Genomic DNA, 26,299 nt, shown 5'->3' with positions numbered 1-26,299 from the left:
AGACACAGAATTGTTACTGAGGGACACAGAATTGTTACTGAGGGACACAGAATTGTTACTCAGGGACACAGAATTGTTACTCAGGGACACAGAACTGTTACTCAGGGACACAGAATTGTTACTCAGGGACACAGAACTGTTACTCAGGGACACAGAATTGTTACTGAGGGACAGACACAGAATTGTTACTGAGGGACACAGAATTGTTACTCAGGGACACAGAATTGTTACTGAGGGACACAGAATTGTTACTGAGGGACACAGAATTGTTACTCAGGGACAGACACAGAATTGTTACTGAGGGACACAGAATTGTTACTGAGGGACACAGAATTGTTACTGAGGGACACAGAATTGTTACTCAGGGACAGAGAATTGTTACTCAGGGACACAGAACTGTTACTCAGGGACACAGAATTGTTACTCAGGGACACAGAACTCTTACTCAGGGACACAGAATTGTTACTCAGGGACAGACACAGAATTGTTACTGAGGGACACAGAATTGTTACTGAGGGACACAGAATTGTTACTGAGGGACAGACACAGAATTGTTACTGAGGGACACAGAATTGTTACTGAGGGACAAAGAATTGTTACTCAGGGACACAGAACTGTTACTCAGGGACACAGAATTGTTACTCAGGGACAGACACAGAATTGTTACTGAGGGACACAGAATTATTACTGAGGGACACAGAATTGTTACTGAGGGACACAGAATTGTTACTCAGGGACAGACACAGAATTGTTACTGAGGGACACAGAATTGTTACTGAGGGACACAGAATTGTTACTCAGGGACAGACACAGAATTGTTACTGAGGGACACAGAATTGTTACTGAGGGACACAGAATTGTTACTGAGGGACACAGAATTGTTACTCAGGGACACAGAATTGTTACTCAGGGACACAGAACTGTTACTCAGGGACACAGAATTGTTACTCAGGGACACAGAACTGTTACTCAGGGACACAGAATTGTTACTGAGGGACAGACACAGAATTGTTACTGAGGGACACAGAATTGTTACTGAGGGACACAGAATTGTTACGGAGGGACACAGAATTGTTACTGAGGGACACAGAATTTTAACTCAGGGACACAGAATTGTTACTCAGGGACACAGAACTGTTACTCAGGGACACAGAATTGTTACTCAGGGACAGACACAGAATTGTTACTGAGGGACACAGAATTGTTACTGAGGGACACAGAATTGTTACTCAGGGACAGACACAGAATTGTTACTGAGGGACACAGAATTGTTACTGAGGGACACAGAATTGTTACTCAGGGACAGACACAGAATTGTTACTGAGGGACACAGAATTGTTACTGAGGGACACAGAATTGTTACTGAGGGACACAGAATTGTTACTCAGGGACACAGAATTGTTACTGAGGGACACAGAATTGTTACTCAGGGACACAGAATTGTTACTCAGGGACACAGAACTGTTACTCAGGGACACAGAATTGTTACTCAGGGACACAGAACTGTTACTCAGGGACACAGAATTGTTACTGAGGGACAGACACAGAATTGTTACTGAGGGACACAGAATTGTTACTCAGGGACACAGAATTGTTACGGAGGGACACAGAATTGTTACTGAGGGACACAGAATTGTTACTCAGGGACAGACACAGAATTGTTACTGAGGGACACAGAATTGTTACTGAGGGACACAGAATTGTTACTGAGGGACACAGAATTGTTACTCAGGGACAGAGAATTGTTACTCAGGGACACAGAACTGTTACTCAGGGACACAGAATTGTTACTCAGGGACACAGAACTCTTACTCAGGGACACAGAATTGTTACTCAGGGACAGACACAGAATTGTTACTGAGGGACACAGAATTGTTACTGAGGGACACAGAATTGTTACTGAGGGACAGACACAGAATTGTTACTGAGGGACACAGAATTGTTACTGAGGGACACAGAATTGTTACTCAGGGACACAGAACTGTTACTCAGGGACACAGAATTGTTACTCAGGGACAGACACAGAATTGTTACTGAGGGACACAGAATTATTACTGAGGGACACAGAATTGTTACTGAGGGACACAGAATTGTTACTCAGGGACACAGAATTGTTACTCAGGGACACAGAACTGTTACTCAGGGACACAGAATTGTTACTCAGGGACAGACACAGAATTGTTACTGAGGGACACAGAATTGTTACTGAGGGACACAGAATTGTTACTGAGGGACACAGAATTGTTACTCAGGGACACAGAACTGTTACTCAGGGACACAGAATTGTTACTCAGGGACACAGAACTGTTACTCAGGGACACAGAATTGTTACTCAGGGACAGACACAGAATTGTTACTGAGGGACACAGAATTGTTACTGAGGGACACAGAATTGTTACTCAGGGACACAGAATTGTTACTCAGGGACACAGAATTGTTACTCAGGGACACAGAACTGTTACTCAGGGACACAGAATTGTTACTCAGGGACACAGAACTGTTACTCAGGGACACAGAATTGTTACTGAGGGACAGACACAGAATTGTTACTGAGGGACACAGAATTGTTACTCAGGGACACAGAATTGTTACTGAGGGACACAGAATTGTTACTGAGGGACACAGAATTGTTACTCAGGGACAGACACAGAATTGTTACTGAGGGACACAGAATTGTTACTGAGGGACACAGAATTGTTACTGAGGGACACAGAATTGTTACTCAGGGACAGAGAATTGTTACTCAGGGACACAGAACTGTTACTCAGGGACACAGAATTGTTACTCAGGGACACAGAACTCTTACTCAGGGACACAGAATTGTTACTCAGGGACAGACACAGAATTGTTACTGAGGGACACAGAATTGTTACTGAGGGACACAGAATTGTTACTGAGGGACAGACACAGAATTGTTACTGAGGGACACAGAATTGTTACTGAGGGACAAAGAATTGTTACTCAGGGACACAGAACTGTTACTCAGGGACACAGAATTGTTACTCAGGGACAGACACAGAATTGTTACTGAGGGACACAGAATTATTACTGAGGGACACAGAATTGTTACTGAGGGACACAGAATTGTTACTCAGGGACACAGAATTGTTACTCAGGGACACAGAACTGATACTCAGGGACACAGAATTGTTACTCAGGGACAGACACAGAATTGTTACTGAGGGACACAGAATTGTTACTGAGGGACACAGAATTGTTACTGAGGGACACAGAATTGTTACTCAGGGACACAGAATTGTTACTCAGGGACACAGAACTGTTACTCAGGGACACAGAATTGTTACTCAGGGACACAGAACTGTTACTCAGGGACACAGAATTGTTACTCAGGGACAGACACAGAATTGTTACTGAGGGACACAGAATTGTTACTGAGGGACACAGAATTGTTACTCAGGGACAGACACAGAATTGTTACTGAGGGACACAGAATTGTTACTGAGGGACACAGAATTGTTACTCAGGGACAGACACAGAATTGTTACTGAGGGACACAGAATTGTTACTGAGGGACACAGAATTGTTACTGAGGGACACAGAATTGTTACTCAGGGACACAGAATTGTTACTCAGGGACACAGAACTGTTACTCAGGGACACAGAATTGTTACTCAGGGACACAGAACTGTTACTCAGGGACACAGAATTGTTACTGAGGGACAGACACAGAATTGTTACTGAGGGACACAGAATTGTTACTGAGGGACACAGAATTGTTACGGAGGGACACAGAATTGTTACTGAGGGACACAGAATTTTTACTCAGGGACACAGAATTGTTACTCAGGGACACAGAACTGTTACTCAGGGACACAGAATTGTTACTCAGGGACACAGAACTGTTACTCAGGGACACAGAATTGTTACTCAGGGACAGACACAGAATTGTTACTGAGGGACACAGAATTGTTACTGAGGGACACAGAATTGTTACTCAGGGACAGACACAGAATTGTTACTGAGGGACACAGAATTGTTACTGAGGGACACAGAATTGTTACTCAGGGACAGACACAGAATTGTTACTGAGGGACACAGAATTGTTACTGAGGGACACAGAATTGTTACTGAGGGACACAGAATTGTTACTCAGGGACACAGAATTGTTACTCAGGGACACAGAACTGTTACTCAGGGACACAGAATTGTTACTCAGGGACACAGAACTGTTACTCAGGGACACAGAATTGTTACTGAGGGACAGACACAGAATTCTTACTGAGGGACACAGAATTGTTACTGAGGGACACAGAATTGATACGGAGGGACACAGAATTGTTACTGAGGGACACAGAATTTTTACTCAGGGACACAGAATTGTTACTCAGGGACACAGAACTGTTACTCAGGGACACAGAATTGTTACTCAGGGACACAGAACTGTTACTCAGGGACACAGAATTGTTACTCAGGGACAGACACAGAATTGTTACTGAGGGACACAGAATTGTTACTGAGGGACACAGAATTGTTACTGAGGGACAGACACAGAATTGTTACTGAGGGACACAGAATAGTTACTGAGGGACACAGAATTGTTACTCAGGGACACAGAATTGTTACTCAGGGACACAGAACTGTTACTCAGGGACACAGAATTGTTACTCAGGGACAGACACAGAATTGTTACTGAGGGACACAGAATTATTACTGAGGGACACAGAATTGTTACTCAGGGACACAGAATTGTTACTCAGGGACACAGAATTGTTACTCAGGGACACAGAACTGTTACTCAGGGACACAGAACTGTTACTCAGGGACACAGAATTGTTACTGAGGGACAGACACAGAATTGTTACTGAGGGACACAGAATTGTTACTGAGGGACACAGAATTGTTACTGAGGGACACAGAATTGTTACTCAGGGACAGAGAATTGTTACTCAGGGACACAGAACTGTTACTCAGGGACACAGAATTGTTACTCAGGGACACAGAACTGTTACTCAGGGACAGACACAGAATTGTTACTGAGGGACACAGAATTGTTACTGAGGGACACAGAATTGTTACTCAGGGACAGACACAGAATTGTTACTGAGGGACACAGAATTGTTACTCAGGGACACAGAATTGTTACTCAGGGACACAGAATTGTTACTCAGGGACACAGAACTGTTACTCAGGGACACAGAATTGTTACTCAGGGACACAGAACTGTTACTCAGGGACACAGAATCGTTACTCAGGGACACAGAATCATTGAATTAAAGAGTATGTCAGACAACACGCAGAGGAGTGTCAGAGGAGGCCATGTTTTAGGAGCGAGCAGACGTGGCAGCAGAGGAAGGGGTCGAGGCAGCACTAGTCGCAGCCAGAGGCCAGTGCTCCCGGTGTCATCCAGCGGTCGTGTCTCCACCGACAACCCTGCCGTCATCGATTGGTTGGCTCGGTCGTCTTCCTCTTCCCAGGTCACCTCTGACACCTACAGCCAACGGTCGGTGGGTACATCAGACACAACCGTTAGTTGGCATGGCCCGGGAGCAAGCCCACTGAAATCACGTGTCCTCTACCTGCCCCTGTCCTTTGGTGTTACCTGCCCCTGTCCTTTGGTGTTCCCTCACCAAGCGAAGTATCGCATGCTGTGGGCTCAGCCCCACTGTACAGTGAGGAAGAGCTAACAGAGGGCGGTCAGGAACGGGGGGAGACATCCGCCTCTTCAGCAGCAAGGCGAAGAAGTACTGGCGAGGAGAGTGGCTCGGTAGCCGGTCTAGAGACAGGTCTGTCTCCTGACCCACACGCAGCCGAGGGGGCTAGTAGTGAGGCGGAGACCCTAATTGATGATGATGAGGCTGATCGCACTTGGCAGCCTCGTCGTCATCAGGCTATTGCTTCCGCATCATCAGGAGAAGAGGGTGCCAGCTTGGCAGCGAGCAAAACAGTCGGTGGGTTGCCCAGGAGGCAGCAGGGTCGCAGCAGTGTCAGTGGAGGCAAACGGCCACGGAGTAGAGCACCAGCTCCACTGCAGGCTACCACCACGGCCAGTAGTGGTGCCGGTGTGCACGGAGGAAGTAGCAGTCAGCCAGTGAGGAGTAGCGGAGGCAAAGTTTCCTACTCGGCGGTGTGGCAATTTTTCGTCAAGCCGCCCGAGGAAGTAAACGTAGCCGTATGTCGACTATGTGGCCAGAAAGTCAAGCGTGGCCAGGGGGCCCATGTCTCCATCGCCACACTCTGCCATGTGCCACTTTCAGGTCTCCTCACACTGCTGGTGGGTTCCATTTTGTCATAGGGTGCTGGCAGATTATGGGCCTCCCATTGCTGCTGTCAGGCCCATAATCTGCCATGGGCCCCCGTACCGCCTCCTCATGCTGCTGCCAGGCCCGTAATCTGTCATGGGTCCCTGTACGGCCTCCCATTGCTGCTGTCTCCATCGCCACACTCTGCCATGTGCCACTTTCAGGTCTCCTCACACTGCTGGTGGGTTCCATTTTTTCATAGTGTGCTGGCAGATTACGGGCCTCCCATTGCTGCTGCCAGGCCCGTAATCTGCCATGGGCCCCCGTACCGCCTCCTCATGCTGCTGCCAGGCCCGTAATCTGTCATGGGTCCCTGTACGGCCTCCCATTGCTGCTGTCTCCATCGCCACACTCTGCCATGTGCCACTTTCAGGTCTCCTCACACTGCTTTTGGTTTCCATTTTGTCATAGGGTGCTGGCAGATTACGGGCCTCCCATTGCTGCTGCCAGGCCCGTAATCTGCCATGGGCCCCTGTACCGCCTCCTCATGCTGCTGCCAGGTCCAGAGTGTCTCATGGGTCCCTGTACGGCCTCCCATTGCTGCTGTCTCCATCGCCACACTCTGCCATGTGCCACTTTCAGGTCTCCTCACACTGCTGGTGGGTTCCATTTTGTCATAGGGTGCTGGCAGATTACAGGCCTCCCATTGCTGCTGCCAGGCCCGTAATCTGCCATGGGCCCCTGTACCGCCTCCTCATGCTGCTGCCAGGTCCAGAGTGTCTCATGGGTCCCTGTACGGCCTCCCATTGCTGCTGTCTCCATCGCCACACTCTGCCATGTGCCACTTTCAGGTCTCCTCACACTGCTGGTGGGTTCCATTTTGTCATAGGGTGCTGGCAGATTACGGGCCTCCCATTGCTGCTGCCAGGCCCGTAATCTGCCATGGGCCCCTGTACCGCCTCCTCATGCTGCTGCCAGGTCCAGAGTGTCTCATGGGTCCCTGTACGGCCTCTCATTGCTGCTGTCTCCATCGCCACACTCTGCCATGTGCCACTTTCAGGTCTCCTCACACTGCTGTTGGTTTCCATTTTGTCATAGGGTGCTGGCAGATTACGGGCCTCCCATTGCTGCTGCCAGGCCCGCAATCTGCCATGGGCCCCTGTACCGCCTCCTCATGCTGCTGCCAGGCCCGTAATCTGTCATGGGTCCCTGTACGGCCTCCCATTGCTGCTGTCTCCATCGCCACACTCTGCCATGTGCCACTTTCAGGTCTCCTCACACTGCTGGTGGGTTCCATTTTGTCATAGGGTGCTGGCAGATTACGGGCCTCCCATTGCTGCTGCCAGGCCCGTAATCTGCCATGGGCCCCTGTACCGCCTCCTCATGCTGCTGCCAGGTCCAGAGTCTCTCATGGGTCCCTGTACGGCCTCCAATTGCTGCTGTCTCCATCGCCACACTCTGCCATGTGCCACTTTCAGGTCTCCTCACACTGCAGGTGGGTTCCATTTTGTCATAGGGTTCTGGCAGATTACGGACCTCCCATTGCTGCTGCCAGGCCCGTAATCTGCCATGGGCCCCTGTACCGCCTCCTCATGCTGCTGCCAGGTCCAGAGTGTCTCATGATTCCCTGTACGGCCTCCCATTGCTGCTGTCTCCATCGCCACACTCTGCCATGTGCCACTTTCAGGTCTCCTCACACTGCTGTTGGTTTCCATTTTGTCATAGGGTGCTGGCAGATTTCGGGCCTCCCATTGCTGCTGCCAGGCCCATAATCTGCCATGGGCCCCTGTACCGCCTCCTCATGCTGCTGCCAGGTCCAGAGTCTCTCATGGGTCCCTGTACGGCCTCCCATTGCTGCTTTCTCCATCGCCACACTCTGCCATGTGCCACTTTCAGGTCTCCTCACACTACTGGTGTGTTCCATTTTTTGTCATAGGGTGCTGGCAGATTACGGGCCTCCCATTGCTGCTGCCAGGCCCGTAATCTGCCATGGGCCCCTGTACCGCCTCCTCATGCTGCTGCCAGGTCCAGAGTCTCTCATGGGTCCCTGTACGGCCTCCCATTGCTGCTGTCTCCATCGCTACACTCTGCCATGTGCCACTTTCAGGTCTCCTCACACTGCTGTTGGTTTCCATTTTGTCATAGGGTGCTGGCAGATTACGGGCCTCCCATTGCTGCTGCCAGGCCCGTAATCTGCCATGGGCCCCCGTACCGCCTCCTCATGCTGCTGCCAGGCCCGTAATCTGTCATGGGTCCCTGTACGGCCTCCCATTGCTGCTGTCTCCATCGCCACACTCTGCCATGTGCCACTTTCAGGTCTCCTCACACTGCTGTTGGTTTCCATTTTGTCATAGGGTGCTGGCAGATTTCGGGCCTCCCATTGCTGCTGCCAGGCCCGTAATCTGCCATGGGCCCCCGTACCGCCTCCTCATGCTGCTCCCAGGCCCGTAATCTGTCATGGGTCCCTGTACGGCCTCCCATTGCTGCTGTCTCCATCGCCACACTCTGCCATGTGCCACTTTCAGGTCTCCTCACACTGCTGGTGGGTTCCATTTTGTCATAGGGTGCTGGCAGATTACGGGCCTCCCATTGCTGCTGCCAGGCCCGTAATCTGCCATGGGCCCCTGTACCGCCTCCTCATGCTGCTGCCAGGTCCAGAGTGTCTCATGGGTCCCTGTACGGCCTCCCATTGCTGCTGTCTCCATCGCCACACTCTGCCATGTGCCACTTTCAGGTCTCCTCACATTGCTGGTGGGTTCCATTTTGTCATAGGGTGCTGGCAGATTACGGGCCTCCCATTGCTGATGCCAGGCCCGTAATCTGCCATGGGCCCCCGTACCGCCTCCTCATGCTGCTGCCAGGTCCAGAGTGTCTCATGGGTCCCTGTACGGCCTCCCATTGCTGCTGTCTCCATCGCCACACCTGCCATGTGCCACTTTCAGGTCTCCTCACACTGCTGGTGGGTTCCATTTTGTCATAGGGTGCTGGCAGATTACGGGCCTCCCATTGCTGCTGCCAGGCCCGTAATCTGCCATGGGCCCCTGTACCGCCTCCTCATGCTGCTGCCAGGTCCAGAGTGTCTCATGGGTCCCTGTACGGCCTCCCTTTGCTGCTGTCTCCATCGCCACACTCTGCCATGTGCCACTTTCAGGTCTCCTCACACTGCTGTTGGTTTCCATTTTGTCATAGGGTGCTGGCAGATTACGGGCCTTCCATTGCTGCTGCCAGGCCCGTAATCTGCCATGGGCCCCGTACCGCGTCCTCATGCTGCTGCCAGGCCCGTAATCTGTCATGGATCCCTGTACGGCCTCCCATTGCTGCTGTCTCCATCGCCACACTCTGCCATGTGCCACTTTCAGGTCTCCTCACACTGCTGGTGGGTTCCATTTTGTCATAGGGTGCTGGCAGATTATGGGCCTCCCATTGCTGCTGCCAGGCCCGTAATCTGCCATGGGCCCCTGTACCGCCTCCTCATGCTGCTGCCAGGTCCAGAGTCTCTCATGGGTCCCTATACGGCCTCCCATTGCTGCTGTCTCCATCGCCACACTCTGCCATGTGCCACTTTCAGGTCTCCTCACACTGCTGTTGGTTTCCATTTTGTCATAGGGTGCTGGCAGATTACGGGCCTCCCATTGCTGCTGCCAGGCCCGTAATCTGCCATGGGCCCCTGTACCGCCTCCTCATGCTGCTGCCAGGTCTAGAGTCTCTTATGGGTCCCTGTACGGCCTCCCATTGCTGCTGTCTCCATCGCCACACTCTGCCATGTGCCACTTTCAGGTCTCCTCACACTGCTGGTGGGTTCCATTTTGTCATAGGGTGCTGGCAGATTACGGGCCTCCCATTGCTGCTGCCAGGCCCGTAATCTGCCATGGGCCCCCGTACCACCTCCTCATGCTGCTGCCAGGCCCGTAATCTGTCATGGGTCCCTGTACGGCCTCCCATTGCTGCTGTCTCCATCGCCACACTCTGCCATGTGCCACTTTCAGGTCTCCTCACACTGCTGGTGGGTTCCATTTTGTCATAGGGTGCTGGCAGATTACGGGCCTCCCATTGCTGCTGCCAGGCCCGTAATCTGCCATGGGCCCCCGTACCGACTCCTCATGCTGTGACGTTGCAACAAGGTGGAATTCAACCCTACATATGTTAACCGCCTTTACGAACAGCGAAAGGCCATCACCGATTTCCTGATGTTACAAGCGGATAAAGGTACTCCCCTGTGTAACTTAGATGTCAGCCATTGGCAGCTCATGCGTTACACCTGCCGCTTGCTCAGGCCCTTTGAGGAGGCCACGCTATTCGTGAGTCGGCAGGACTATGGGATGAACGACGTCATTCCTCTGTTGCACGTCCTGGAACAAATGCTGTTAACAATGGCTGGTCAGGGTGCGGTAGACGTGGCGCACAGATCTCAACGCCACATGACCCCTGTGGGGGCAGGACAGGAAGAAGAGGAGGAGGTAGAGGAGGACATTGGTACTCAGGAATTATTGAGTGAAATTGGTGGTTTTTCCACTCAGCGAACAGGAGTGGAGGAGCAGGAGCATCTGGTAGAGGAGGAGGAGACAGAGGACCCAGACGCACCGTGGCAGTATGCTGTGGAGATGGAGGCAGGGAGTCCCTCGCATTCCTTGGCACAAATGGCCCATAGCATGCTCGGTTGCTTGCGTAGAGACAGCCGAATAATAACCATCAGACAGAGGGATGACTTTTGGCTGTCCACCTTGTTGGACCCTCGCTACCGTTCAAAAATGGTGGCCTTTTTCACACCTGCTGAGAGGGAGGCCAAAATAACGTACTATAAAAACCACCTATGTAGTCAGTTGGTCTCTGCCTTTCTGCGCCAACGTCCATCCTCAGACACTGTGGGCCCTGTGCGCTCGCGTTCCATTGCCATGGCAGCAGGGGAGGGGTGGGGTGGTAGGAGCAGTGGCAGCTCCACCAGCAGCGGCTGCCTCAGTCTGCAGTCGATGATGAGTAGCTTTCTTCACCAGCGCAGTGAGGAAACTACTAACCAGCCGCAGCAGCAGCAGCATCAGGTGGACCTGGAGCAGGACCTCAAACAACAGGCTTGGGCCTACTTGGACAGCACCCTGTCAACCGAGGTAGACAATCCCCTTGACTACTGGGCAATGAAACTTGACCTTTGACCCCAACTAGCTGAATTTTCCTTGAAAGGCTGTCATGCCCGGCCAGTAGAGTGGCATCGGAGCGCGTGTTTAGTGCGGCAGGAGGTATTGTAACTCCGCAGAGGACACGGCTGTCCACCCAAAGTGTGGATAGACTCACGTTTGTGAAAATGAATCAGGCGTGGATTAGTCTGGATTTCAAACCACCAGTTCCTGACACAACTGACTAAATCCGCCATGAATCATGCCCCAAACATGTTATTATTTTTAACATAGGCCTCTGTATGGCCTTCAATTTAAGCTGCTTATGCTTCGCCACTCTGCCATGGGCCCCTTTACCGCCTCCTCTTGCTGCTGCCAGGTCCAGAGTGTGTCATGGGTCCCTGTACGGCCTCCCATTGCTGCTGTCTGCATCGCCACACTCTGCCATGTGCCACTTACAGGTCTCCTCACACTGCTGGTGGGTTCCATTTTGTCATAGGGTGCTGGCAGATTACGGGCCTCCCATTGCTGCTGCCAGGCCCGTAATCTGCCATGGGCCCCTGTACCGCCTCCTCATGCTGCTGCCAGGTCCAGAGTGTCTCATGGGTCCCTGTACGGCCTCCCATTGCTGCTGTCTCCATCGCCACACTCTGCCATGTGCCACTTTCAGGTCTCCTCACACTGCTGGTGGGTTCCATTTTGTCAAAGGGTGCTGGCAGATTACGGGCCTCCCATTGCTGCTGCCAGGCCCGTAATCTGCCATGGGCCCCTGTACCGCCTCCTCATGCTGCTGCCAGGTCCAGAGTGTCTCATGGGTCCCTGTACGGCCTCCCATTGCTGCTGTCTCCATCGCCACACTCTGCCATGTGCCACTTTCAGGTCTCCTCACACTGCTGGTGGGTTCCATTTTGTCATAGGGTGCTGGCAGATTACGGGCCTCCCATTGCTGCTGCCAGGCCCGTAATCTGCCATGGGCCCCCGTACCAACTCCTCATGCTGCTGCCAGGCCCGTAATGTGTCATGGGCCCCTGTACCGCCTCCTCATGCTGCTGCCAGGTCCAGAGTGTCTCATGGGTCCCTGTACGGCCTCCCATTGATGCTGTCTCCATCGCCACACTCTGCCATGTGCCACTTTCAGGTCTCCTCACACTGCTGTTGGTTTCCATTTTGTCATAGGGTGCTGGCAGATTTTGGGCCTCCCATTGCTGCTGCCAGGCCCATAATCTGCCATGGGCCTCTGTACCGCCTCCTCATGCTGCTGCCAGGTCCAGAGTCTCTCATGGGTCCCTGTACGGCCTCCCATTGCTGCTGTCTCCATCGCCACACTCTGCCATGTGCCACTTTCAGGTCTCCTCACACTACTGGTGTGTTCCATTTTTTGTCATAGGGTGCTGGCAGATTACGGGCCTCCCATTGCTGCTGCCAGGCCCGTAATCTGCCATGGGCCCCTGTACCGCCTCCTCATGCTGCTGCCAGGTCCAGAGTCTCTCATGGGTCCCTGTACGGCCTCCCATTGCTGCTGTCTCCATCGCCACACGCTGCCATGTGCCACTTTCAGGTCTCCTCACACTGCTGGTGTGTTCCATTTTTTGTCATAGGGTGCAGGCAGATTACGGGCCTCCCATTGCTGCTGCCAGGCCCGTAATCTGCCATGGGCCCCTGTACCGCCTCCTCATGCTGCTGCCAGGTCCAGAGTGTCTCATGGGTCCCTGTACGGCCTCCCTTTGCTGCTGTCTCCATCGCCAAACTCTGCCATGTGCCACTTTCAGGTCTCCTCACACTGCTGTTGGTTTCCATTTTGTCATAGGGTGCTGGCAGATTACGGGCCTCCCATTGCTGCTGCCAGGCCCGTAATCTGCCATGGGCCCCCGTACCGCCTCCTCATGCTGCTGCCAGGCCCGTAATCTGTCATGGGTCCCTGTACGGCCTCCCATTGCTGCTGTCTCCATCGCCACACTCTGCCATGTGCCACTTTCAGGTCTCCTCACACTGCTGTTGGTTTCCATTTTGTCATAGGGTGCTGGTAGATTTCGGGCCTACCATTGCTGCCGTCAGGCCCGTAATCTGCCATGGGCCCCCGTACCGCCTCCTCATGCTGCTGTCAGGCCCGTAATCTGTCATGGGTCCCTGTACGGCCTCCCATTGCTGCTGTCTCCATCGCCACACTCTGCCATGTGCCACTTTCAGGTCTCCTCACACTGCTGGTGGGTTCCATTTTGTCATAGGGTGCTGGCAGATTTCGGGCCTCCCATTGCTGCTGCCAGTCCCATAATCTGCCATGGGCCCCTGTACCGCCTCCTCATGCTGCTGCCAGGTCCAGAGTGTGGGTCCCTGTAGGGCCTCCCATTGCTGCTGTCTCCATCGCCACACTCTGCCATGTGCCACTTTCAGGTCTCCTCACACTGCTGGTGGGTTCCATTTTGTCATAGGGTGCTGGCAGATTACGGGCCTCCCATTGCTGCTGCCAGGCCCGTAATCTGCCATGGGCCCCCGTACTGCCTCCTCATGCTGCTGCCAGGTCCAGAGTGTCTCATGGGTCCCTGTACGGCCTCCCATTGCTGCTGTCTCCATCGCCACACTCTGCCATGTGCCACTTTCAGGTCTCCTCACACTGCTGGTGGGTTCCATTTTGTCATAGGGTGCTGGCAGATTACGGGCCTCCCATTGCTGCTGCCAGGCCCGTAATCTGCCATGGGCCCCTGTACCGCCTCCTCATGCTGCTGCAAGGTCCAGAGTGTCTCATGGGTCCCTGTAAGGCCTCCCTTTGCTGCTGTCTCCATCGCCACACTCTGCCATGTGCCACTTTCAGGTCTCCTCACACAGCTGTTGGTTTCCATTTTGTCATAGGGTGCTGGCAGATTACGGGCCTCCCATTGCTGCTGCCAGGCCCGTAATCTGCCATGGGCCCCCGTACCCCCTCCTCATGCTGCTGCCAGGCCCGTAATCTGTCATGGGTCCCTGTACGGCCTCCTATTGCTGCTGTCTCCATCGCCACACTCTGCCATGTGCCACTTTCAGGTCTCCTCACACTGCTGGTGGGTTCCATTTTGTCATAGGGTGCTGGCAGATTACGGGCCTCCCATTGCTGCTGCCAGGCCCGTAATCTGCCATGGGCCCCTGTACCGCCTCCTCATGCTGCTGCCAGGTCCAGAGTGTGGGTCCCTGTAGGGCCTCCCATTGGTGCTGTCTCCATCGCCACACTCTGCCATGTGCCACTTTCAGGTCTCCTCACACTGCTGGTGGGTTCCATTTTTTGTCATAGGGTGCTGGCAGATTACGGGCCTCCCATTGCTGCTGCCAGGCCTATAATCTGCCATGGGCCCCTGTACCGCCTCCTCATGCTGCTGCCAGGTCCAGAGTGTCTCATGGGTCCCTGTACGGCCTCCCTTTGCTGCTGTCTCCATCGCCACACTCTGCCATGTGCCACTTTCAGGTCTCCTCACACTGCTGTTGGTTTCCATTTTGTCATAGGGTGCTGGCAGATTACGGGCCTCCCATTGCTGCTGCCAGGCCCGTAATCTGCCATGGGCCCCCGTACCGCCTCCTCATGCTGCTGCCAGGCCCGTAATCTGTCATGGGTCCCTGTACGGCCTCCCATTGCTGCTGTCTCCATCGCCACACTCTGCCATGTGCCACTTTCAGGTCTCCTCACACTGCTGTTGGTTTCCATTTTGTCATAGGGTGCTGGTAGATTTCGGGCCTCCCATTGCTGCTGCCAGGCCCGTAATCTGCCATGGGCCCCCGTACCGCCTCCTCATGCTGCTGTCAGGCCCGTAATCTGTCATGGGTCCCTGTACGGCCTCCCATTGCTGCTGTCTCCATCGCCACACTCTGCCATGTGCCACTTTCAGGTCTCCTCACACTGCTGGTGGGTTCCATTTTGTCATAGGGTGCTGGCAGATTACGGGCCTCCCATTGCTGCTGCCAGGCCCGTAATCTGCCATGGGCCCCTGTACCGCCTCCTCATGCTGCTGCCAGGTCCAGAGTGTGGGTCCCTGTAGGGCCTCCCATTGCTGCTGTCTCCATCGCCACACTCTGCCATGTGCCACTTTCAGGTCTCCTCACACTGCTGGTGGGTTCCATTTTGTCATAGGGTGCTGGCAGATTACGGGCCTCCCATTGCTGCTGCCAGGCCCGTAATCTGCCATGGGCCCCCGTACTGCCTCCTCATGCTGCTGCCAGGTCCAGAGTGTCTCATGGGTCCCTGTACGGCCTCCCATTGCTGCTGTCTCCATCGCCACACTCTGCCATGTGCCACTTTCAGGTCTCCTCACACTGCTGGTGGGTTCCATTTTGTCATAGGGTGCTGGCAGATTACGGGCCTCCCATTGCTGCTGCCAGGCCCGTAATCTGCCATGGGCCCCTGTACCGCCTCCTCATGCTGCTGCCAGGTCCAGAGTGTCTCATGGGTCCCTGTACGGCCTCCCTTTGCTGCTGTCTCCATCGCCACACTCTGCCATGTGCCACTTTCAGGTCTCCTCACACTGCTGTTGGTTTCCATTTTGTCATAGGGTGCTGGCAGATTACGGGCCTCCCATTGCTGCTGCCAGGCCCGTAATCTGCCATGGGCCCCCGTACCCCCTCCTCATGCTGCTGCCAGGCCCGTAATCTGTCATGGGTCCCTGTACGGCCTCCTATTGCTGCTGTCTCCATCGCCACACTCTGCCATGTGACACTTTCAGGTCTCCTCACACTGCTGGTGGGTTCCATTTTGTCATAGGGTGCTGGCAGATTACGGGCCTCCCATTGCTGCTGCCAGGCCCGTAATCTGCCATGGGCCCCTGTACCGCCTCCTCATGCTGCTGCCAGGTCCAGAGTGTCTCATGGGTCCCTGTACGGCCTCCCATTGCTGCTGTCTCCATCGCCACACTCTGCCATGTGCCACTTTCAGGTCTCTTCACACTGCTGGTGGGTTCCATTTTGTCATAGGGTGCTGGCAGATTACGGGCCTCCCATTGCTGCTGCCAGGCCCGTAATCTGCCATGGGCCCCTGTACCGCCTCCTCATGCTGCTGCCAGGTCCAGAGTCTCTCATGGGTCCCTATACGGCCTCCCATTGCTGCTGTCTCCATCGCCACACTCTGCCATGTGCCACTTTCAGGTCTCCTCACACTGCTGGTGGGTTCCATTTTGTCATAGGGTGCTGGCAGATTACGGGCCTCCCATTGCTGCTGCCAGGCCCGTAATCTGCCATGGGCCCCTGTACCGCCTCCTCATGCTGCTGCCAGGTCCAGAGTGTCTCATGGGTCCCTGTACGGCCTCCCATTGCTGCTGTCTCCATCGCCACACTCTGCCATGTGCCACTTTCAGGTCTCCTCACACTGCTGTTGGTTTCCATTTTGTCATAGGGTGCTGGCAGATTACGGGCCTCCCATTGCTGCTGCCAGGCCCGTAATCTGCCATGGGCCCCTGTACCACCTCCTCATGCTGCTGCCAGGTCCAGAGTCTCTCATGGGTCCCTGTACGGCCTCCCATTGCTGCTGTCTCCATCGCCACACTCTGCCATGTGCCACTTTCAGGTCTCCTCACACTGCTGGTGGGTTCCATTTTGTCATAGGGTGCTGGCAGATTACGGGCCTCCCATTGCTGCTGCCAGGCCCGTAATCTGCCATGGGCCCCCGTACCACCTCCTCATGCTGCTGCCAGGCCCGTAATCTGTCATGGGTCCCTGTACGGCCTCCCATTGCTGCTGTCTCCATCGCCACACTCTGCCATGTGCCACTTTCAGGTCTCCTCACACTGCTGGTGGGTTCCATTTTGTCATAGGGTGCTGGCAGATTACGGGCCTCCCATTGCTGCTGCCAGGCCCGTAATCTGCCATGGGCCCCCGTACCGACTCCTCATGCTGTGACGTTGCAACAAGGTGGAATTCAACCCTACATATGTTAACCGCCTTTACGAACAGCGAAAGGCCATCACCGATTTCCTGATGTTACAAGCGGATAAAGGTACTCCCCTGTGTAACTTAGATGTCAGCCATTGGCAGCTCATGCGTTACACCTGCCGCTTGCTCAGGCCCTTTGAGGAGGCCACGCTATTCGTGAGTCGGCAGGACTATGGGATGAACGACGTCATTCCTCTGTTGCACGTCCTGGAACAAATGCTGTTAACAATGGCTGGTCAGGGTGCGGTAGACGTGGCGCACAGATCTCAACGCCACATGACCCCTGTGGGGGCAGGACAGGAAGAAGAGGAGGAGGTAGAGGAGGACATTGGTACTCAGGAATTATTGAGTGAAATTGGTGGTTTTTCCACTCAGCGAACAGGAGTGGAGGAGCAGGAGCATCTGGTAGAGGAGGAGGAGGAGGAGACAGAGGACCCAGACGCACCGTGGCAGTATGCTGTGGAGATGGAGGCAGGGAGTCCCTCGCATTCCTTGGCACAAATGGCCCATAGCATGCTCGGTTGCTTGCGTAGAGACAGCCGAATAATAACCATCAGACAGAGGGATGACTTTTGGCTGTCCACCTTGTTGGACCCTCGCTACCGTTCAAAAATGGTGGCCTTTTTCACACCTGCTGAGAGGGAGGCCAAAATAACGTACTATAAAAACCACCTATGTAGTCAGTTGGTCTCTGCCTTTCTGCGCCAACGTCCATCCTCAGACACTGTGGGCCCTGTGCGCTCGCGTTCCGTTGCCATGGCAGCAGGGGAGGGGTGGGGTGGTAGGAGCAGTGGCAGCTCCACCAGCAGCGGCTGCCTCAGTCTGCAGTCGATGATGAGTAGCTTTCTTCACCAGCGCAGTGAGGAAACTACTAACCAGCCGCAGCAGCAGCAGCATCAGGTGGACCTGGAGCAGGACCTCAAACAACAGGCTTGGGCCTACTTGGACAGCACCCTGCCAACCGAGGTAGACAATCCCCTTGACTACTGGGCAACGAAACTTGACCTTTGACCCCAACTAGCTGAATTTGCCCTTGAAAGGCTGTCATGCCCGGCCAGTAGCGTGGCATCGGAGCGCGTGTTTAGTGCGGCAGGAGGTATTGTAACTCCGCGGAGGACACGGCTGTCCACCCAAAGTGTGGAGAGACTCACGTTTGTGAAAATGAATCAGGCGTGGATTAGTCTGGATTTCAAACCACCAGTTCCTGACACAACTGACTAAATCCGCCATGAATCATGCCCCAAACATGTTATTATTTTTAACATAGGCCTCTATATGGCCTTCAATTTAAGCTGCTTACGCTTCGCCACTCTGCCATGGGCCCCTTTACCGCCTCCTCTTGCTGCTGCCAGGTCCAGAGTGTGTCATGGGTCCCTGTACGGCCTCCCATTGCTGCTGTCTCCATCGCCACACTCTGCCATGTGCCACTTACAGGTCTCCTCACACTGCTGGTGGGTTCCATTTTGTCATAGGGTGCTGGCAGATTACGGGCCTCCCATTGCTGCTGCCAGGCCCGTAATCTGCCATGGGCCCCTGTACCGACTCCTCATGCTGCTGCCAGGCCCGTAATCTGTCATGGGCCCCTGTACCGCCTCCTCATGCTGCTGCCAGATCCAGAGTGTCTCATGGGTCCCTGTACGGCCTCCCATTGCTGCTGTCTCCATCGCCACACTCTGCCATGTGCCACTTTCAGGTCTCCTCACACTGCTGGTGGGTTCCATTTTGTCATAGGGTGCTGGCAGATTACGGGCCTCCCATTGCTGCTGCCAGGCCCGTAATCTGCCATGGGCCCCCGTACCGACTCCTCATGCTGCTGCCAGGCCCGTAATCTGTCATGGGCCCCTGTACCGCCTCCTCATGCTGCTGCCAGGTCCAGAGTGTCTCATGGGTCCCTGTACGGCCTCCCATTGCTGCTGTCTCCATCGCCACACTCTGCCATGTGCCACTTTCAGGTCTCCTCACACTGCTGGTGGGTTCCATTTTGTCATAGGGTGCTGGCAGATTACGGGCTCCCATTGCTGCTGCCAGGCCCGTAATCTGCCATGGGCCCCCGTACCGACTCCTCATGCTGCTGCCAGGCCCGTAATCTGTCATGGGCCCCTGTACCGCCTCCTCATGCTGCTGCCAGGTCCAGAGTGTCTCATGGGTCCCTGTACAGCCTCCCATTGCTGCTGTCTCCATCGCCACACTCTGCCATGTGCCACTTTCAGGTCTCCTCACACTGCTGGTGGGTTCCATTTTGTCATTGGGTGCTGTATGGCCTCCCATTGCTGCTGCCTCCACCTCCACACTGTGGCTCCACACTCTGGTTTTGGCCCCGTGACTGCCCAAATGAGTGAAGTGTGCGGTGATTTTAAGATCGACGGCACTCATCTGCATGTCATAATGACTGACAGTATTATTTCTCTTCCCCAGCAGACTCCAAGGGCATTTAAATTAAAGGTACAGTGTTCTGCACTAATATAAAGGCTCTCTGAAGCCTAGAAACACCCTTTTTAAAGTTAAATTCGCAGCGAATATATTCGCCTCGAATCGAATTTATTCCTCGAATTCGCCGAATCAGCCGAATCGAATTTTTGAATACTTTGCTCATCTCTAGTAATAATGTCTTGGGAGTGATTTTGTAATAGAGCCACTAGGTGTATTAAAACCCAATTCCCAGGGCTGAAATCTAGGAAATGGATGTTGCTCTTTTCAAGTGGAAACTATTGTATGTACATCATATATACACATTTACATCGGATATAAAAAGTCTACACCCCCTTGTTAAAATGTCAGGTTTCTGTGATGTAAAAAAATGAGACAAAGATAAATAATTTCAGAACTTTTTCCACCTTTAATGTAACTTATAAATTGTACAACTCAGTTGAACAACAAACTGAAATCTTTTAGGTGGTTGCATAAGTATGCACACCCTTAAACTTATACTTTATTAAAGCACCTTTTGATTTTATTCCAGCACTCAGTCTTTTTGAGTCTATCAGCATGGCACATCGTGACTTGGCAATATTTGCCCACTCTTCCTTGCAAAAACACTCCAAATCTGTCAGATTGCAAAGGCATCTCATGTGCACAGCCCTCTTCAGATCACCCCACAGGTTTTCGATCGGATTCAGGTCTGGGCTCTGGCTGGGCCATTCCAAAACTTCAATCTTCTTCTGGTGAAGCCATTCCTTTGTTGATTTGGATGTATTCTTTGGGTAATTGTCATGCTGAAAGACTTCAGCTTTCTAGCAGAGGTCTGAAGGTTTTGTGCCAATATTGACTTGTTTTTGGAACTGTTCAAAAGTCCCTCAACTTTTATTAAGGCCCCAGTTCCAGCTGCAGAAAAACAACCCCAAAGCATGATGCTGCCACCACGCTTCACTGTGGTTATGGTGTTCTTTTGGTGATGTGGATGTTGTTTTTGCGTCAAACATATCTTTTGGAATTATGGCCAAAAAGTTCAACCTTGGCTTTGTCAGACCATAAAACATTTTTCCACATGCATTTGGGAGATTTCAGGTGTGTTTTTGCAAATTTAGCTGGATTTGGATGTATTTGGATGTTTTGGATGTATTTTGCATGAATTTGGATGAATTTCTTTGTAAGAAAAGGCTTCCGTCTTGCCACTCTATCCCATAGCCCAGAGACATGAAGAATACGGGGGATTGCTGTTACATGTACCACACAGCCAGTATTTGCCAGATATTCCTGCAGCTCCTTTAATGTTGCTGTAGGCCTCTTGGCAGCCTCCCAGACCAGTTTTCTTCTCGTCTTTATATACATTTTGGAGGGATGTCCAGTTCTTGGTAATGTCACTGTTGCGCCATATTTTCTCCACTTGATGATGACTGTCTTCACTGTGTTCCATGGTATATCTAATGCCTTGGAAATTATTTTGTACCCTTCTCCTGATGGATACCTTTTTAACAATGAGATCCCTTTGATGCTTTGGAAGCTCCCTGCGGACAATTTTGCTATAGGATGTGACTAAGAAAATGTTAGTAAAGACCTACTAGAACAGCTGAATTTTATTTGGGGTTAATCAGAGGCACATTAAATGATGGCAGGTGACTCCTATATAACACGATTTTAAATGTGATTGGTTAATTCGGAACACAGCTACATCCCCAGTTATAAGAGGGTGTGCACACTTATGCAACCACATTTTTTTAGTTTTTTATGTTTACTCCCCCCCAAAAAAAGATTTCAGTTTCTTTTTCAATTGAGTTGTACAGATTATAAGTCGCATTAAAGGTGGAAAAAAATTGAAAATTATTTATTTTTGCTTTATTTGTTTGCATCACAGAAACCTGACTTTTTAACGGGTTTGTAGACATTTTCTATCCACCATGTGTATAATATATATATATATATATATATATATATATATATATATATATATATATAAAACATCACATCAGGGTCTGAGATAAGGTGGAATTTGTCAGCAACTTTTGAGGTAGAGGTTTGCAAATGTTTTTTTTTTCTTGATAATCTTGTTTATTGCTGTTTAACTACTTCCCGGCTGGCCATTGTATATAGACGGCTAGACGGTGGCAGTGCCGGGGCTGGCGGCTGTTTATAAACTGGAAACAGTGGAACACTGATCACCACTGTGCGAGGTCCCGATCATGTGATCACTGATTAGCCAATCAGTGATCACATGAAGAGTAGTAAGCAAGATGTCACTTTTGACATCATTGCTTACTACGTGTGAAATCTGTGAATGATCACAGAGGTCACATGGTACAAGGCTATTCACAACAGCCTTGTGCCATGTGACAAGCTGTGACCAATCACAGCTCACACAGTATTTCTCAATGGCTGCAAGAATGCAGCCAGAGAGAAGGAAACATGATTGCTTTTACAGCCTTTATGGGTGTAAAAGCAATCAGTGTAAAAAAAAAAAAAAAAAATCTTTATAACCCCCCACAAGTTATACAGTGTCACCATGGTGACACTGTACTGCTAGGGTGACAGTATGTAAAAAAACATAAATAAATAATAATATAAAAAAATAAAATAAAAATGTACAAAATTTGTTTTAAAAATTATAATTGTTGGTTATAAACTAATATGGGTTATTTTTTTTACTAAAAAGATAACAATACATTTTGTCCAAGATTTATGAAGAAAGATTATTTTTTTGCAAAAACACTTTTTTTCAAAATTTTTGGACTTTTTGGACTTTTTCATTTATATAGCAAAAAAAATAAAAATCCTAGTGGCGAATAAATACCACCAAAATACACCTGTATCTGTCTCAAAAAATACTAAAAAATTCATATGGGTACAGTGTTGCATGAACGCGCAATTGTCATTCAAAGTGTGATAGCTGAAAGCTGAAAATTGGCCTGAACAGGAAGGGTGTAAAAGTGTCCGGATTTGAAGTGGTTAAACATAACAGAACCAATTCTGGTACAGTAAATGGTACAGAAATGGACATAGTCATACATCAGCTCAGAGAAGGGGTGAGAGAATGAGGAAAGCATAATTTGAGTACAAAGACAATACTAGCAGGATGTAGCAAACATAATGCTACTATTTACGAAGCTGCTGAAGGGGCTATCTAAAAAAAAAAAGGCAAAAACGTTGCTGTAGAATGCCAGTCTGCATAGCCAACACAATAGATAGACCAGATGTTATGAACTGGGGTAATTAGAGATAAACCACTTGGTTGGGAACAATACCATTACTGACGGAAGAGGAAAGTCAGAAAGGAGAAAAATGGGTTGTGAGGGGGAAAAAAAGTGGAAGAAAGAGAGGGAAAGCAAAACAGAATGGGGGACTAAGTAGAGAGACATCCACAGGGGTCGTAATAGCTCTAATAGCATGGAATGGAGAGCCAGTGGAAGGCACAAAGGTTGATCTATGAAGGCAGTAGTAGCAATTCATCAAAATTAGTGGTAGGCAATGTTTTATCCAGGGATGCCATAATTTCTCGAATTTACGAACTTAATCTTGACTGATAGCTTCCATTTTGGAGTGGATGAGACTTGGTTCAGTTTTTGGTTTCGGTTACAAGCAGATTATGAATGATTTTTTAATTCTTCAAGGAGGTGATCAAAATATTTTTCAATGTGGGACTCCTTCTGAGGATGGTGTGTTTGATGGGTGGTGACACTTGACTGGTCTCTTATATGGATATTTGATTATAAATAAATGAGAATACAGAGTATGCTTATCTACAAATAAGACACAGCACCAACACACCAGCTGCCATTTTTTTATGAAGGTGTCAGCAATACCAGTTGTAAGTTCAGGGTGGTTTGTAGTAGTTGGATTATGATATGACAGTTTTGACATTTTGAAAGAAACATACCCCAGCTGTTTGAGTAGATGGTTGATGTTCCTAAGAAGGAAGTGTTTCTGCATTTGTTGCTTGGTTTGTTTCTCCTTCGATTCCATTGTCTGAAGACACACTTGCATGCCTTGATCTTGCAGGAATGCTTGAGACTGTTCTAGGTAAACATTAGAGTAGAACTTTGAGAATCAGAATTCACAAATATATTTTGTTCCAAGCATATAGTTGTTTTGGTATACACCTTTTTTTAAAAAAGCCTGTCACTGTTCTAGCATAAAGTACAGAATTGCACCCTAGAAACAGGTGATGGAACATTCAAAAAACAGGTAAGATGCCTTTAGGATATTAAGTGATTGTAGGAATACTATGCTGGACTTGAGTGATGCAGAATTACAATATTCAGAAGCAGGGAAAAAAATAAGGTAGTTATGATTAGTAAATATCTGCATTTTATTGGATGCAAAAAATACAACAAACTTATGGTTGCATCTCTGTGGTGCACCTAAAAAATGGCAGGCCTCTGCATGAGTGTTTGGTCTATGGCATGATGCAGCTGCTCCACTTTTCTCTGCAGACCTCGCTTCATGGACTTCTTTCTTGTAGCGGTCATGTAGGAACCTCCATCTTGATGATATCTCCTTTCCTACAATATTTTCCATTGGCAAATATTATAGATATGTGAAGCATGATGGGTGACCAAAGCAACCAATGACCTTAGGAAAATGCACTTGCTATATTTCAGGTATGGTTGCTCCTGTGTATGTCTAGCCCTGACCCCCACCCACAATCTATTCACTTACTGTACCTCTGTTTTTCTGTTCACTTGCAGATACTTGCTCCCATTTCAGCCTTTTCATGACCCTGTCCAAGTATCCTGGATATTCATGGACTATCCCCTTAGGTCATTTTTTTTTTCAGTGAATGCATTGTCCATGCGTTGCAAGTCACCGTGAGACCACTTTAGGAAGAATGTAACAGAAGACCAATTAGTGCAAAGCGGTGCTGCAGCACAGAATCCAAAAAGAAAGAGGCATCCCTATGCAAATGAACTAGTATTTTTGAATATGTCTATGGAGTACAGACAGTAAATAATAAACAGATTTTTTATTTAGCTGCACTTGTTCTTGTTTTTGGCTAACTTTGGATATTTTTCACTGACCAGACTGAAATAGCAAATCTCCTGCCATAGCACAAGGGAGGTTTTAATTTTTGTTTTTCAGGGTGTGACTGCAGTGGTGTAGCATCGGTTTCCAGCAGAGTGCCTGTGGTGCCCTCCCCTCTGTCTATCTCTGTCTATCTCTGGATCAATTTTCATTATGGCTATCCTAATATCCTTATCTCCTGTTTTATCCCACTGGGATACTGCAGCAGAAAACCCATACCACATAGAGTAGAAGAGGAGGCACCCATCCCATTAAGACCATCAGCATGACATGAATAACATTTCCAGCAGCAACATACACCATCCCCTGTGGATGCAGAAATCCTGAAATTTATTCAGGATATGAAATCCAGACAGTCTAGTGAGTGCTAATATTTTCCTCAATACAAGGAATAGATGGGTAGAAGTATCCTGCCCATGTTGAAGATCTCTCCAAGCAGCTGGCCTGCAGAACAGCTGAACAGAGACATCTTCCACTTCAGCAGATGGCATTAACCATTGACCTACCCACCCCTATTGGCCTTTCCTCCATCTCCTTTCAATGCCTACTCACCCTAAACCCAACATAAACAAGAACTACAATATCCCCACTACACTCCATTCAATCCAGCTCCTGTCCACCACAACCTTCATGTGTCAATCTCCCACTTATCTGTAGACCTGTCTCAGACACCTGAGGTACCTGGCAACTTACATGATCCAGTTTTCCCAAATATTTAGGCCATCCAAAAAAGTATAAGGTTATCCAAGTTCATTTTGTATGTTTTTGGGGTCCAGTTTGGCCATTAATATTTTTTTGCCATAACATTATATCCACCTACCATAACTCATTAAGGCATGGATTCCTGTAGTCCTCTGAAGGTATACTGTGGTATCAGGCAATAAGCTGGCAGTTGCATATCCTTAATACTGTAAGTTGCCTCCATGGATCAGACTTCTTTTTCCAACACATCCCACATGCTTGATTGGATTCAGATCTGGAGAATTTGGAGGCCAAGTAAACACTTCAACCTCATTGTTGTGTTCCTCAAACCATTCTTGAATCCATGATATCAGAACACCTTCTTTCATTGTTCCATGGTCCAGTTTTAATCCTCATGTTCCCATTATATGCACGTTTGGCTATTCTGTTATTAGGACATTTTAAATGGCTTGTTTACTTTTCCTTGATATTATGCCATGTTGTTGCTGCTGAGTTTGTAATAAAAAATGTGAACACTTTAAATGTCTCCCATTATTCTGTATATTGCATTTTTTTAAATGCTATAGGCCATTTTTTTACTAGAATTGGAAACACCACCATAGAGTGCAAAACAGAATTCATAAAGTGTGCTGTCATAGCAATACACTATATTGCCAAAAGTATTGAGATACCCCTCCGAATCACTGAATTCAGTTGTCTCACCTCCATGGCCACAGATGTATAAAATCAAGCATCTAGGCATACAGACTTCTTCTACAAACATTTGTGAAATAATTGGTCACTTTCAGGAGCTCAGTGAATTCAAGCATGGTACTGTGATAGGTTGCCACCTGTGCAATAAGTCCATCCTTTCCTTGCTACTAAATATTCCATGATCAACTGCTAGTGGTATTATAACAAAGTGGAAGCAACTGCGAACAACAGCAACTCAGCCATGACGTAGTAGGCCACATA

This window comes from Staurois parvus, unplaced genomic scaffold (assembly GCF_062004578.1).
Source record: "Staurois parvus isolate SC_StPar_1 unplaced genomic scaffold, SC_StPar_1.0 ptg000078l, whole genome shotgun sequence".
NCBI classification, from domain to species: domain Eukaryota; kingdom Metazoa; phylum Chordata; class Amphibia; order Anura; family Ranidae; genus Staurois; species Staurois parvus.
The sequence above is the reverse complement of the archived record's forward strand: the minus strand, read 5'-3'. Positions refer to the sequence as shown.